The 13,118-nt window shown below is 28.9% G+C and overlaps 1 non-coding gene across 1 annotated transcript; it reads left to right on the forward strand.

The window, feature by feature from the left end:
- Positions 1-10,395: 10,395 nt before the first annotated feature.
- Positions 10,396-10,469, forward strand: TRNAN-GUU (transfer RNA asparagine (anticodon GUU)). The gene has a single exon. It is a non-coding gene; the product is annotated as a tRNA-Asn (tRNA).
- The last annotated feature ends 2,649 nt before the right edge of the window (positions 10,470-13,118 follow it).

The raw sequence follows: 13,118 nt of genomic DNA on the forward strand, positions 1-13,118 counted from the left end.
ATGTATATAGTTATTTCATTGATACATTGATTAGTAGGTCCATGTTTAATTGGATTAAAAAGTTTATTACTTCTTTGACTACAAATCAATTAAAGGTTAGTTGATCATGATAGGTTAGGGTTTTCTATTTATTTGGGAAAATTTGGATTTTAGTTGAACTATTTTTTGACATGGTTTGGTCAATACAAGATGATTTGATTTTATTTGCTAATTGATTGTAAATTAAAATTGTAGTGGAGAATATTAAAAGCTCATGCATGAATCTAAATTTTCAAAAAAACAAAAAATCCAATAGTCCCCATTCACAATCAAATATCAAACTCATTATAAGAGTATTATATGGTAAATTCATTAGGTGATTTTGACACAAGAGAATAAAAACAAAATAAAAGATACACAAGATTCTAAAATTAATACAAAACCTATAAACTAAAAAAACTCGATCATTCATTGGATGATTTTATTTGTAGTCATATTATATTATCTTTCCGACTATTAATAATATGATTTGATTCTTCAACTCCTACTATCGTACCATTGAGCATAATATATATATAGCACGTGTTGAATAATGTCTTTTTTTTTAAAAAAAAGTATTTAGAATGTATAAAGTTTCGTGTTCTTTATGAATTTTCGAACGTTGTTGAAGAGAGGTATTAAAGATTTGATTGAAGATGTATGATTAGAAAATGTAGAAGAATTTGAATAACAATAATATAAATAATGATATTCCAACCTTATGATAAAAGAAGAATATTAGGAAGATTTGAATGTAAAGTTAATAATAAATATAGAGAGAGAAATGAAGCTGAGAGATTGTTATAAATATTCTTTCTTGATATTCCATTTTTTCTTATATAAATTTTTTCGCAATGATAATTTAGGATGATTTGAACTTATCTCATCTCTGTCAATTTAGAAAAAGGAAAAAGAAAATTAAAGAGGTGTGAAAAAAGAGAGAGAGAGAGAGAATGATTTAGAGAAGGGTATGAGAAAAGAATCTTCATACAAATTTTAATTGACCAAAATAATAATGGATTTTGAGAAATGGGTTTGGCAGTGTCTCTAATTTTAAGTGGATTTTGAATATTATATATATATGCTTTGATTTCCCTTTTTTCTTTTTTTTCTTCTAAAAGGAAAATATGTCTTTCTTTTTTTGTTTTTATAAATATTTCTTTTGAGGTTCAGATCATGTGGGCTTCTCTTCCACCAAACAAACAAACAGTCTTAAGTTTCACAGTCAAAGTCCACTATGTCTTTTTTTTCCCTTTCTATATATATATATATATATCAACGTTTTCAAATATTACAAAATAAATTAAATTATTTAAAAATATTACGATGAATTGCGATAAATCAAAATAGACTCCTATTTGATAGATACAGATAATGGTCTATTAATATAATACATTGTTATATTTTATTATATTTTATAAATATTTTCAATAATTTATAATTTAAATTAACTTCATTAACAATTAATTCAATTATGGGTTTTTTTTTTAATTTTTGTGATATTTTTTAAATATTTTTAGAAAATTTTTAATTTAAAATAATTTCAATAGAAAAGGATTCAATTAGGGTTAATTTTTATTTTAATTTATTTATTTTCAAATGTTTCATTTTTTTTTTATGAAAGGGTATTGTAATACAATTTAGGGTAGGAGAATTAAACCAGAGATCTCTTGTCCTGAGAATTAAACCAGAGATCTCTTGTCCTTCTTCAAATACATATATGTATCAATTGAGCTGAGTTTATTTTTAGATATTTGGACTAAAGATTGATTCATTCACAATTATTTTTTTAATTAAATTGAATAAATTTGATGTGGCTAATTAATAATTTTCATTTAAAGAAAATACAATATGTGCTCTTTTAAAGAAAAACACAATATGATTTGGGAATAAACTATAGAGAAAATGTTAGTAGTAATATCCTTTTAAAAAGATTTCAACAATTATATTTTCAAATATAATAAAATAAATTAAAATTAACATTAGTATATGACTTTTGAATTCAACAATTCCTTTCACATTTCATAAAAAGCAATTTGAATTCTTAAATCCACTTTGAATTTTGAAAACAATAGTGAAAATTCAAAGCAAAGAAATATAGGGATGAGAGTGTTGTTGTTGTTGTTTTTTTTTTTTTTTTTTTTTTTGTGAACTTACTTTTCATAAATAAAATGTTAAAAGTAAAATAATTATCGAATACAATATTTAGAAAAAAAAGGGGTAAAATATAGTAAATATATTGACAATTTGAAAGAAAAGTATCAATTTATTTACAAAAGTTATTTAAATGGTACAATTATCGGTTTCATATGAAGTTTTTTCAAATGGATGGTATACATTAATATAACATAAATACAAAATTTAAATTTACAAATAACTCTTTTATAGTTTTTCTATGCAAAATTTATAGTGTCACATCAAAATATATTTATATTTTATGAAATGGTTGGAAATAGCAAAATAGAAAAAATATTTACATTTCATATAAAAATTAAGTATAGTAGAATTTTTTTTATAGAAGAGAAAATAGTTTATTGATTTATTTATTGATTTATTATTATTATTATTGAAAAACCCATAATACTTATTGAGTTTTGTTTTAAGAATAATATGTAATTAAAAAAAAAAAGAAAAAGAAAAAAACCCTCAAAGAATTAGTTATTTAAAGACTATATATATATATATATATTGGAATTATGAGAAATGGGTTATTAGGAGCTTTCCATGAAAGAGGGTTTATTAATGGTATTGAATGAGTGTAAGTCAACTAATTGACTGAAATGAGTATGCATGCAAGCAATATAGTTATTTGTTAATCATACTTCATTTTAACAAATTTTCTAATGTCAAAAACTTTATCACAAGAATTTTTGGAGAATTAAAATAGTATTATTGAAAGTAATATACTAAATTTGAGTAGCCACTTGTTCCAATCAAGGAAAACAAAGAAGGTTATTTCAACCAAAAGACTTTGAAATTTTAATTCTTTTTTCCCCTTTTCGTGAAAAAAATAGCCTAATTTGCATTCATTTTGACCATGAATAAAAAAGAGAATGTTGGACTATAAGCAAAAAAAAAAAAAAAAGGATTTAAGATAATGAAGAAAAGTGAAGGCTAACTTGAGGTTGACTGCTTTGCTTTCATGGTCTATTGTTTGATTTTGTAATCCAAATTTAATTTAGCTAACGTTGGTTGTTTAAAAAGAATGCTAGAATATGTTTAGGCTCTTTGTAAGTTTAACAAAATTAGTTTGATAAATTAGGTTTATAGTACACCATTTTTAAGTATACAAAAATTACAAATTAAAGCCGGTCCACACTTAAAAAATGTAAGATTACAAAATTACCCAATACAATTTCCCCTGCAATTTCCCTTTTATACCCAAAATTTCAGAGTTTCACTTCAATTGGACAAAAACGAACGAACAGACTTCTTTCGGACGAAAACGAACAGACTTTCCTTCGGACGAAAACGAACAGACTTCCTTCAAACAAACTTGTTATTTTCTTTCCCCCCTTCACGTTTTAACTACTCAAATGAACAAACTTCGGACAACATCTTGTTGACACACTTCATAACTTCGATTCACTTCAATTGAAAATGGCAAGGTATTTCATACACTTTATTCACTTCATAGAGACCATTATTTGATTTTTTTTTCTAACTCATACACTTCTACATTTCTATACACTTCTATTCACTTTACTGAGGTATTTTTAATTTCTTTTTCTAGTATTTTATATTTTTGTTGAATACAAACAACTTTTTGAAACTAATATTTTATATATTTTTATCGAATACAAACAAAATGAAAAAGTTAAAACGGCAAAAAGAAAAATGAATTTTGAGAAGGGTGAAAGTTCAAAGAGTAGAAAAGGACAAAGAAAGAAGAAAGGATCATCGAAGAAAGAGGTAATTACTGATACCAATATATACTGTTGATACACAAATATATGTTGTTGATACACTCAATCAATTACATGCACTTGATGCATTAAGCATGATGCATTTTATGTATTGTTGATACATTTGTTATGGTTTGCTGATATACTTGATAGATTTAATACACTTAATCACTTGCTAAACTTCCTTGATATATATTATTAGTTTGAAACACTTGGTATGTTGTTGATACACTTGCTAAACTGTTGATACACTCAATCAATTAAATACACTTAATGCACTAAGCATGATACACTTTATATACTGATAATACACTTGTTATGGTGTGCTGATGCACTTGATGGATTTATTACACTTGATATGTTGTTGATAATACATTGATTTGTATACATGATCAACTTGATTGAATGAATCATTTTTAATTTACTTAAACAGGTTAATGCTGAGGAGAACCTTGCAAACAAAGTTCATTACTATTCAAAGTTGACAATAATAAAGTCAATTGTCAAAAAGTTGTCCAAAGAGCAAATGCAAATGTTTAGGAAGGGTCCATGTGGGCACATTCTTGATATTCAAATAAAAAAGTGTCCTAGACAATTGTTAGTTCATTTGATTAGAAGAATGTCTAAGCAATCAACTGACGACACTTTGATTTTCAATCTATAGGGTAATATAGTAAAATTTGGATTGAGAGAATTTCATTTAATAAGCGGACTGAATTGTCAACCATTCCCACAATCCACAACTTCAAATATCAAGGAGGAATTCAATAGTGAATTGAGAACCGTCTGCTTTAGTAATATTGATACATTAGACAAATTATTGCAGCCTTTAGTATAGCACAACTTAGTGACCAACTTATGGTTAAACTAGCAAATCTTCTTATTTTAGACTGTTTCATCAACTGCAAACAACTTCATAATGTAGTAGATTGAGAACACCTTAAAATGATAGATGATGAGGAAACTTTGCTAAACTTTCCATGTGGTAGGTTGTCTTTTAACTTAACTGTTGAATATATGAGAAGAGTTGCAGAAGACTTGACTGCCAATTTCTCACTACAAGAATTTTCACATATTTTAGTTTGTTGGGCACTAGAAATCATCCTAAAGCTTTCTGAAAGTCCAAATGGGATAGCCACAAGAATTGGAAATTAAAGCCCAATAATCATAAATTGGAAATTAGAACAGGAACCTATTTGAACATATCTGCAACGGAATTATTTCAAGTCAAGTGATTTAAGTTCTTTTTCTTCTACAACCTAATTAGTTATATACTACATTGTAGGTATATCACTTTGTTTATGTACCTAGTTAACTTCATATGAAGTGTATCAACTAATGTAACTTTTATTTTAAAAATGCAGTATATAGTTATCCCTTTCACTCCAACTAGCGATGAACTAACCTCTCCAAACTTTCAATTCTTCCTAAATGACCCACCAAATGAAGTCGAGAAAGAACGAAGTGAAGAGACAGAAGATGAGAACAAAGTTAAGGTATATCAACGTCACAGACATAACATACAACTTATATAAATGATACTGATATACATCATTTGTTGATACTGATATACTGATATTACAGATTAATGAAGAAGAAATTGAACAAGAAGAGAATGTAGAAGAGCTGGAGCATGCAATCAAGAATATTGATAAGTTCATCAACAATGTAATATACATTTAGTTTACCTACGATAATTTTATTTTTCTTATGGATATTAATTATTCAATTTACTTATACATTTTCATAAATCATAAAAGAATCAAGAAGATGCAAAAAAAAAAAAAAAAAAAAGAGAAAAAAATAGAGACTCAAGAAGTGAATGTAGAAGATCAACCAATGAATGTAGAAGATGAAGACAAAAATGTAAGTAACTTATAATAAACTTTCATAGAACAATAAGGTATATCATTTTATTGTTACACTTGTTTTAATAAAATTTTCTACTTATTTATTAAAAACTGAAAAAGACAATAAAGAAAAACAAATGAACGAAGTTTCAAAAGAAGCACATGACCCAACCATAAGTAATTTAGTATATATTTTGATAAAATATATAATATTAGATATATCATCTGACTTAATCACCTATTTCATACTTTTCATTTAAAGATCGAAGAATCTGAAGAACAGCCAAATGAAAGAGAGTTAGATGGAAAGGAGTTAATGGAAACAAGCCTCAAATTAGTTGAAAACATCCTCAAAATTCAAGAGGTTGTAACTAAACAATATATTTCTAAACTTAAGCTTATGGACTGATACACCTTATTATTCTATGTACATAAACTTGCCGATACATGTTAATTTAACGCCAACAAAATGAAGAAGGGAGGACAAAGGGAAAGAACAATAAAGGCAAACAAGTGGTAAAATTATTTTTAAACTATAATATTTTTTAAATTTTAATTTTCTTTTGTAAAATACTAATAAATAAAATTGTATTTTTTTAAGCTATTAAAAATAGAGTACTTACAAGGAAAGCTTCACAACTTGCTGCTGCCAATGATGAAAAGTGTAAAGTGCAACATGAGCGGCCAAAAAAAAAAAAAAATTGAAACTCACACCAAAAGCTATTGATTTGGAATTGGCCCAAAAGAATAAATCTCTCAGAAAGGGAAAAAAGTCAAACGTTGCATTTGAACCACCAAGATTTGATTTGCTACATTGATAAACTTTTCTTTTGGACACTTTTGAAATATGTTTTGATATGTGATATACTTTATCTTGAATCACATAGGTATTTTTTGTATGTAATATACTTTATCTTGAATCACATAAGTATTTTTTGTATGTGATATACCTTATCTTGAATCACATAGGTATCTTTGTTATGTGATATACCTTATCTTGTTTTGGTATCTTTGCATTTGAAGTATCTTATATTGCATATATCACTTAAAAACAAAATGCTTTATGTGTGTTGATAGACCTTATATTGAGTATATCACATGTATATTGAACTTACCTTATATCAAGTGTATCAATTAAGGACAAAAAAAAAGAATGATTAAAAAAATGAAGAAGAGAAAGAAAATATTCCAAAATAAATTGTTCAAATAATACATCATTGATAATTGCTAAATTTCAAAATAAGTAAATTGTTCAAATAATACATCGATGATAATTGCTAAATTTCAAAACAATTAAATTGTTCAAATAGGTTCAAATGTACAAGTTCTAATATTATGGTCGGCTCTCTTCAACGACTACATTTTGAGCTCTTTGAAACTTCACCAATAGAAGGAATCCTTCTTTTTTTAGGCCTTCCTGCTGGAAGTCTAAATACTGAAGGCAATATATTGTCATTCACCTCCACAACACTCCAATCAGTATGGTTACAAATCGAACAAACTATACCACCATAAGTTGCAGACAATAAAATAGTATAATAATATTATGAAACGAATACGTAAGGATTCAAATTAAGACTACGAATCACAATAAGAGCATGAGCACATGGAATTTCTTCTAGATCCCAAAAAAGACAACTGCAGCTATTACAATTCAACTTTACCAAAAAATTCTTGCCTCCATCAACTACTTAAAATTCAACTTCACTCACAGGATTCACCTGAACAAAAAAATTATGGTATATCATCAGTGTATTAACTAACCGTTACACTTTAATATAGTATATCAATAATTGACTATTATATACAAATATATAAAACACGACACTTACAATGAAGCTTCTTGATTCATGAACTAGCTTTCTTATTAGTCCTTAGGTCCAAGAACTCAAAACACTCTTTGAACATGAGCTGCTTTTCTTCTCTCATAAAACCACTGTTGAAGAAACTCTCTAATGGCCTCAAGCAAGGTTGCAACCGGTAAGTCTCTATCAATCTTCAACTTAGAATTCAAGCTTTCACAAATATTCGTTGTCATTATTTGATATCTTCTTTTTCTAGAGTATGCATGTGACCATCTCTCAAAACCAACTTTCATAAGATATCCTCTAATAGATGGGTATATCGACTCCATCCATCTCATATATAACTTGAAATCATCTATTGTATACGAGTATGCACATTGACGAAAAAGTTTTTCAATTAAAGAGTATTTAACAACTTGACACTCTTCAAAAGATGTTCTGCACAAATGCAATATTGTACCGATGGAAACACATTTAAAACACCCTTCGGAATACTTATATGTTTATCAGAAAAAATAACCAATCCCTCTCGATCTCCAAAAGAAAGTTTTAATTGTTCAAAAACCATTTCCAAGAAGCATCTTTCTCTGAATCTACTATATTAAATGCAAGAGGGAAAATTTTACTATTACCATCCATAGTTGCTGCAATTGACAATGTTCCACCATACTTACACTTTAAAAATGTCCCTTCAACTTCTATATTTGGTCTACAATATCTCCAACCTTCAATTGATGATGCAATAGCCATGAAACAATATTTGAAATGGCCATTTGGATCTATTTCATATGTAGTAAATGAACCTACAAAAAAGGAACAAAATAGAATAATCAATTTAATAGATGCACTAGATAGTAAAACATATAATCAATACTACATACATCATACAATAAGTATACTTCATAATAGGTATATTAGTAAACTGATATAAAACACTAAATAGTAAAACATGTAATCAGTATTGCGTACATCATACAATAAGTATACTTCATAATAGGTATATCAGTAAACTGATATACAACAACTAGTTAGTATACCAGCTATACAAGTAAAATAGTGAATGAAAAATAGCAATAGTATAAAACGCAATAAATTGAACAATATAATAAATTAAGTGATAGAAAAACAAACCTGGATTATTTCTTTTAGCTTTGAGAAGAACTTTGGAATCAAAGCATAAGAATCATTAGCATCTCCTTTCAACAACTTCATAACAAATTCTTTTGCTCTCCAAGCCTTATAATAACTAACAGAAACTCCATAATTCATACGCATATGATGGATGATATCTTTTGGTGTTGAATGAGAATAACTATACCTCAAATAATCAATCATACATTGACCAACAAATTTTGGACATGCTTGCTTATGAAAAGAATGAACAATCATTGAGCAACTATGATCACTAACGTATTTTCAAATCATCCATAATTCACTTCTTTTATAACGCGATGCTCTAACAAACCAAAGACAACCATCTTCATTACATCTCAACTCAATCGATCTTGAATTAGATCTCAATGTCTTAAATTCAAAATTACTCTTGACAGCTATAAAGCGGAATGACTTCAGCAAAATTTCTTTACTATAAAACAAATCCTTCTCCTTAAAAGTCAACTCATTCTACTATTAGTAATATCAACATCTCTAAAAATTGCTAATTCATCTCCGAAATCAACCTCAACTATGGAAGAAGAAGAAGAACCAATTGAAACATCCAAAACTGTATCTACAGAATGAGTAACTAAAGAAAATTGGGTTGATTGATCCTTAACCAATGTCAAGAACCAAGTTACATCTTTATTTTTAACAATCTTTAGAACATGTTGAACACCATTACTACCTATAGGCAACAAAACCGAAAGTTCAATACATGACTCAACCTAAATTTCAGCACGTATCAAGTTCACAAAAGAATCAAATGATGATATAACTCCATCAACCAAAACACAATTTGTTTTGTAATCCACATAGGATTGTTGCTCATCCATTGACCACTATGAAAAACAATTACCGCAAGCTTAACCATAACTACGATGAACTGCAACGATTTTGGTAAAATAAAAAAACGCGTAGTAAGTGTATCAGTCAACTAATACATATAATATAAGTATATTATACTACTGATATAAAAAATTGATACAAATTATAAAAAAAAAAAAAAAACAGAGCCAAATGTAACTAAATAAAACCAAACTAATCTACCAAGCCCCTTTTGATAAAAGATATTAGGAACAAATAAAAGAGATGAGGAAGAACAAATCATAACCCTAATTTTAATAAATAATATATGAGGAATTCACAGAAATAATATTAGGACTTTAAAAAGGGGGGGAAGAAATACATACTAATAGAAAAAATAAGAAGAATAGGAGAAGAAGACGAGGAGAAGATGATAAAAAAAAAAAAAGCCGACGAAGAGAAAGAACCAAACTGAAGAGAGAAGAAAAGGACGGTGGAGAAGAGGCAGAAGAAGACAAGAAGAAGAGAAGTAGGCGAATAAGAAAAACCGTGAAAAAGAACGGTGGAGAAGAGGAGAGAAAACGAAGAATGAAGGAGAATGATAAAAGAAAGAAACGAAAGAGGAAGAGAAAACAATGGAGATGTAGAGAAGGACAATTTTAATAATGAAAAAAATAAAATAAGAAATATCAACCAAAATTAAAAAGTTGCTATATTTGCAAAATTAAAAAGGTTAGTGTTGATATTGCTAAATTAGATTTTTATTGTACCAACCAATACAATTTTCCAATATGTTTTTTGCTTCAATTAGCATTAATTTGATTAATAATTAAAGTTACATCTTTGAATACGAAGGCTGGAATAGCTCAGTTGGTTAGAGCGTGTGGCTGTTAACCACAAGGTCGGAGGTTCAAGCCCTCCTTCTAGCGCTTTCTTTTTTATTTTTCTCTCAATTTTCATTGAAATATCAATGGTGCACAATCAAATCTGCTGCCGCCAATCTTCTGAGATATGAACCGAAAATAAAAGATTTTGCTTAAAAGTCTATTGAGATTCAATATTGTCGTGGTAACTCAATAGCATGCAAGCTATCCATTTGAATCTAAAACAACTTAACATCAAACAACGCCATCGTTCTTAAACCAACATTGTACCTCTCTGTACACATTATCTCATCTGCTTCACAAAAGTTGTCTTCAATCGATAATTTCATGCAAGTAAATTCGTAAACAACCCTTCTCTTTTTCTTGAGGATGACGTTTCAAATATATATACACATATATGTATATATTAGGAAGTCAACTGCTAAACTATCTAAGCACAGCTAAAAGGTGCACAACCTAAGTTAATAGTAAAGAATATTTAGATATTAAGTACTGAAAATTATCTCTACCTATTAAATACTTAAAATCACTTCATTTGTTCATAATTGACCATTTTAAGGACTTTAAAGTCAATCTAAAGAGTTCCTTAGTCTTTCTTAGTTTTATTTATAAACAAGATAGTACTAGTTCACATATTTTGAAGTTTCTCCTCCTCACATAACTTCATGCAGACCTTGTGGAATGCAATTTTTCACATAGACTTTGTAAAGATCCAACATATCCTTGATTGATCTCTCTTCTTGATAAGAACTACAATGTTATTCGGATTAGCAAAAAGTTCCCTCTGTTCTTCTTACTAATATTGTAAACCTTGGAACCAAGAATCCCTAAGTTTTCTGAGGAACTCAAGAGGTAAATAAGGGTGGAGCTTAGTTGGAGAAAAATAGTTTAAGATTGGTGTTGCAAGAAAAATTGAAAAGAAATTTTACTAAAGTTTTGTGGTTGTTAAGTGTTATGAAAGGTTTGTCATTGTTTTAGTATCATGGTTAAAATGACAAAAGGTAAGTGTCATCATAGCCAAAGTAGACTTGAGATATGTGTAAAGTTTGGCTAAGTGTTTGGCTAGGCCTTTAGTGTGCCTAGCATACTTTAGGCGACTAAGGCTTGCTAGGCATCTAAGTTAGAAGGTTTGGCCATGTGAGAAGAGATTAGGCAGCCAAGGGCTAGTCTCTAGATGACATGGTTTGTGGAAAACTTATGAGATGGTTTCAAGGTTATAAGGTGTGTCCTAGGCGTTCTGAAAACTTAAGCTAGGTGGCAAGAATTGACTAAGAGCCTCTCAAGGTAAAGGGGTTGGCGGCCAAGAATGTCCAAAGCATTATGGGTCAATAAGTGAAGTGGAGTATACAAAGTGGCATGACATGCGAGGCACCTAGGTTTTGCCAAGTAGGAGGTGTAAAGTGATTAACATGAGGTAGAAATTGACAAGTATGATGTGCAAGAGGCGAGAAACAGGCGTCGTTAAAGGATCAGCATGCAAGGGCCCCTATATAAAGGGAACTTTAAATAAATTGTGTTCACAATCCATCTGTGCCAATTGGGTAATTTCACTTGAAAAATCTTCTAAATAGAGTCTAGTGTCTAGGGTGGGGCGCCAAATAGAGTAGACGCGAGGAAGGTTATGAGCTGAAGGGAAGAAAGCCACGAATGTCATTTTCAAATAAGTAAAATTGGGAAGTGTTGAGTGTTTTGGAGCTGCAGAACTCACATTACAAGAAGTGGGGCGACTTCTGATGCATAAAAATATCGGCGTAAGTGTTAATAACGTCGGAAAATGAATTTTTGACGCAGAAAGAGACGTCGAGAAACCGATTCCCAACGCATCACCAACAAGGCTTCGGGAATACACTTCTTCCGATGTAATCATTATCAACGTCTTCAATGTGTCGACGACAAGGCATCCCCGACGTCCACAGTTCCAACGACAACTATGCGTCGAGAATAACTATTCTCGACGTTTGTATATCGGACGTCATCCATGAGTCAGCAATAACCATGCTCGACGTGACGTTTGTACCATAGTCTCAACATATGTACTGCGTCGAAAAATATTTTAAATATATTGTTTTTAAATTTTTTTCCTGAAATATTTTCTTGTAAGATTTATTTTTTGAAATATTCGCATTTGTTTTCGATTCAATTAAAGAAAGTTCAAAATAAATTAGTAAATTATGAAATACAAACACAAATTCAACAAAAAATTAAATGTTCATAATACAAAGAAATTAAAAAAAATGTAACAAAGTTCACAATATAAATAAAAAATATTCATTGTAAAAAAAAACACAAAGAAAGCCATACATCTCCTAACGTACGCCATTCTACATCGCGGGTCCTACAATGATACAAAAGTGGCTAAGTTTAGTACATATATATGCATATCATCATCGAATACTATCATTTTCAATAACTTAAAATAATAAAAACATATATACGTACCATAAAGCTAGGAATCATGTGATGATCCTTGTTGTGCCCGACTCATGTCTTTTATGAACTTCCACATTCTTTCTACTTCCAAAACTTAACGCATCGTGATTTCTTGCCTGTTCTAACATATTCAAAATTTTCAAAAAGTAATTCATCTATAAGATATGGATTTGAAATTTGTATTTTTTTTATTTAATTTTTAACATGTATGAATTCAAATTTTGTGTAAAATGTAACACTAAACTCTCAAATTTGCCAAAAAGC

This window comes from Cucumis melo, chromosome 3, assembly GCF_025177605.1.
Source record: "Cucumis melo cultivar AY chromosome 3, USDA_Cmelo_AY_1.0, whole genome shotgun sequence".
Lineage (NCBI taxonomy): Eukaryota > Viridiplantae > Streptophyta > Magnoliopsida > Cucurbitales > Cucurbitaceae > Cucumis > Cucumis melo.